Source organism: Petromyzon marinus, chromosome 9 (assembly GCF_048934315.1).
Source record: "Petromyzon marinus isolate PM22_M1 ecotype Great Lakes invasive population chromosome 9, UKy_Petmar_22M1.pri1.0, whole genome shotgun sequence".
Taxonomy (NCBI): domain Eukaryota; kingdom Metazoa; phylum Chordata; class Hyperoartia; order Petromyzontiformes; family Petromyzontidae; genus Petromyzon; species Petromyzon marinus.
The window spans coordinates 11,619,919-11,624,306 of NC_133675.1; positions in this window are offsets into that span (position 1 = coordinate 11,619,919).

The window sequence follows — 4,388 nt, forward strand, 5'->3', positions numbered from 1 at the left end:
TCAAATCGCTTTAAACTATTGTCATTGTAGTGCGTATTTAATGTGGCGCTGCACTCTGATGTTGTAGGAGAAAACATTTATTAAAACGTCTATTTAATTAAGTAGAACGTGTTGTCTATATTTAAAGTTGCGCATTTTTATGTGACGTCACATTTCTCAAACCCCCCCCAGGTGCGTGACGTCATTTATGTACGGCCCCTCAATTTACGGCACAGAATACCTCCCGATGATCAACCGCTGTTGTTGTTCCTCACCTGGCACCTCTCCCTCAACTTGATGACATCTCCATGCCATTTATATCTTTCCCATCCCTCTATCAATCAGCAATCGTGCCTTAATTATCATGCTGCATGCACTTATATTTTCGATGCGCTTTCCCCTCCCCACACTATCTCTGTAATTTGCACCACCTGCCCCTAAATTACAACGCCCACTCATCCCTATTACTCACTGACCCCCCGATTCTGTTGGTCGCTGGACAGCTCCCCCGACTTGGAGGCCCATCCCTGGGCATCCACATCTTAAATGTGCCAAGAGGTAAACTTTAAATCACTTGAGGATCATCCAAGGTGATCGATACAATGAGACCTCCTCGGGTCCCATTAAAACACCTTTCAGAATAAACGCCTCATTTCAGAACCAAAACATTGCACCCGACTTGAACATTCCTCGAAAACAATGTACAGGTACCATCACCTATAATCGGAGCATCAACAGGCTGATGCACACGTCTTCATGAATAGCAAATGAAAGACAAGCCACACTGCGAGTGTGACCATGCAACCCAAACTATGAACCGTAGAGTTAACGCCTGTAGTCTGCGCTCCATCAAAGGAGAAATAACAAAACTACACAAACTATCTCCCGAAGCCCTGTCGTGGCTAGTAGACCTCGACATTGGGATTTAGCTCATGAAAGATATTGCCATCATACTCAATAATAGAATTAGAACACCCTCCCCATCAAGTTTTAGTTCCGATCCATATATAATTCCCCCAGCACCGGCAAATTTTATGAACATCAAAGACTCACGGTAGGTGTGCAAGAGTGTACTTTATTGAGGAAGTTTAGGGAAGTTTTGTTTTAAATGAACCTTTTAATCGGAGTTGGATTCCTTGCCACTGGTCCTCCCCCACACCAGTACTGATCATATCTTCGTTGTGAGGATTAAGTTATTGTACTTCACCATGCTAGCCAGTGCAGGTTAGTAAAGGTGGGCATAGTACAGTACAACAAAGCAAATTACTGCACTATTTCTTTTTGCTGCCCACAATGTGTGTTGGATAAAAACTCGCAGCTGGTTAAGATATCACTTGTCACTGTTAGCCATGACCAACACTCGAATGATGAATTTATGAATTAATTTCCATGAATTCTGAATTACTCCTCTTACCCGAGCAAAAAAACACGAGCAATATTAACAAAGGAAAAATCATGCATACACATTGAATATGTAACGCTTTCCAACACGCGTGTCCTTAAAAAGCACATGAGGTGTGATATCAAGAGATTCCCACACATGATGAGGTGACCTCACGAAGTAATGATGTCATCAGCAAATGAGGCGAGGTCCGCCATGACTGAAAAGGTTTCTTCACTATCGCTTGGGTGTTTTCAGCCAATTTCTCAGAAACCCCCTTGATCAATTTGAATGGTGTGCTGCAGGATACGCCCGTAATATCAACATAACTTTATATTAACATTACATTTTTATTGACAAATGTTTTCCAGAGAATTATGACCCGATGGACAACGCTAATGCATGTGTGGTGATCACACTGGAACATGCACACGAAAAATTATACTTACCTGTACGGGGTTGGTGTCACCCCGGACCAAGACCCCGCCTGAGGGGAAGAGGCTGTGGAGTGTGTGTCATTCCGCACAGCCCTGCCCTTCGGGCGGGAAACGGCATAGACAAGTACAGACCGGTTGGGTTACCTATCGACAGGACCCCTCCTGAGGGGAGGGGGCTCTGTGGGATCTGTGATCCCACAGAACCCCGCTCCTCGGTCGGGAATCCCATAAAAAGGCGAGATCTTGAGAGGAGGAGGAGGCAGTTCGCCTCAAGCCGAAGTCGGGGACCCATCTGGAGAGAAGACCCTGGACCCCTTGCCCCGACGTCCGTGTCAGGACCGGGGCTCAGTGTGGTGCCAGTGGTCGGTAGGCTAGGACCCTGAGGTTCCCTCAGCCCGACGTCCTTCTCAGGACCGGGTCTGGATGGGCCAGTGGTCAGGGACCCACCGGTGCCAGCGGTGGGTCAGCCTCCCTTAGATCCAGCTAGCTGGAGGGCTATAGGGGTAGTCAGCCTAGCAGTTAAGGGTACGATAGCCCGGAGGCTGTACTTCCACAGGTTGTGGGTAGAAGGGGCCATTACCCCTTCGTGTTAAGGACCAAGTGTGCGCTGTTAGAAATTCAATAAAGAAACTTGTTGCCTTCTACAACATACAAGAATACCACACATGCATAATTTCACCCAAATAATAGGAGGGTTCATAAGGAGTTTCACTGTGTGTTAAAATTGGAGTCGGGGCATTGATGGGAGTGGCTTTTGATGCATACAACTTCAGCACTGGTGGAAAGTTACATAGGGATGTAGCTGTTGAGAAGTTAGGCTGCCAGTATGAAATCTTTATGGTTTCACCAAAACAGAATTTTCCTCGCTGGACTTCATACAGTATTTTTCCATGCACACGTGCCCAGCTGGACAGCAGTGCACTCCGTCGGCACAGCACACCGCCTGAAAGTAAAGTGTGTGTGCACACATACAAAAAAAGCATCACTCATGTCCACAAAATAATGCAGAATGACCACCTGGCAGTTTTAAGAGTATATTTGTGTTAATTTGATGAGGAACCAATGCAACATTTGCAATGTTAAATGTAGCATGGCCAATGCTGCCTTACAAATGCCAACTTTTCGGGATCCTTTGATCAATTTCAACGGTTTTCTATTCATAAGTCTCTAATCGTAATACAACTTTATTACGAACATTTAAGTTACATTTAAAATTGCAAATGTTGCATTCCAAAACTAGATCCTGATCGAATGAATTAAATATACTCATACAACTGCCACGTCATCATTCTGGATGTATGAATACATGGGAGCATTCACTATTCTGGCAAATCGCCTCAAGATGCTGGATGTCATTTTCAGCGATATGTTGTAAAGGTTATGGATCCACTCTTCAACACACTGGTGGGCTAAAGTTGCGTAATATTTGTCTTTTTGTCAACGTTCCACATTTTTTTACTGATTAGCCGTGTCGGGTAGGGGAGGGTTGCGACACATAAATAACGCCATCCAACCCAAAAACCTTCATGATTACATACTCTTTGTTTCTCTCGGTAAAGTCACGTAGGTGTACAATAAAATAAATCACGACGTTTCGATCGCAACACAAGCGGTCGTCCTCAGGCGGAAAAAAATATAATCCAGCAGTGGAACTGCCGAACCAGCCTGAGGACGACCGCTTGTGCTGCGATCGAAACGTCGTGATTCATTTTACTTCTAACTACGTGACTCCACCGAAATAAACAAAGAGCATGGATTCCCCCAGTCACGAAAGCTTCGAATAACCTTTATTATTAATAGATTGGGCAGATGAGTATATGATGGAGCAGCTGGGCACAAGGTTGTGGCTGCTCAAGACACAGTTTGCGAAGTTCAGGGAGGTCATCTTCTTGGTTGTTTCGGTAAAAGTCACGTAGAACGGAAATAAAATAATAAAAATAAAACATAATAAAATACAATTCTCACGACGAAGAGCTGTCGTCCCGACAGTTCTGTTCCTTCAGCTGAAGAAGGCTACTTGTGTTGTGTCCGAAACGTCGTGAGAATTTTATTTTATTATGTTTTATTTTTTATTATTTTATTGTTTCCCTTCTATGTGACTTTACCGAAAGAACCAAGAAGATGAATCCCTGCAGTCACGAAAGCTTTAAATCGAAATTCAGGGAGGTCATTATGATTTATAGAGGAACTAGCATCAACAGAGTTGCTTTCTAGTAGGAGGGTCCAAGCCCTCCCGTGCTGCTGGGTAATGCTCTCATGGACATGTGGCCCAACACTGCTGCTGTATATGGTCCGAGGGAGACCGACACATGTTTGCGCACCAGAATCTACAAAAACGTAAAGGACGCAAGCTGAAAATACAAGGAGATCTTACGCAGAAACGTACACGGCTATGCGTACCCTGGGCTGTCCAACATGAGTATGAAGCTTCGTTACAATAAAATTGTTTAAATTCAGTCAGGCACCGTAGCATAGCGCTCCAGTCATGTCACTGCATTGAAATATTTAACATATGGGAGCAGTGTCTGCATTAATGCTTCCAGAATACGATGATGACCTGCAGCAGTGACAAGCAGACGGACACTTACGTT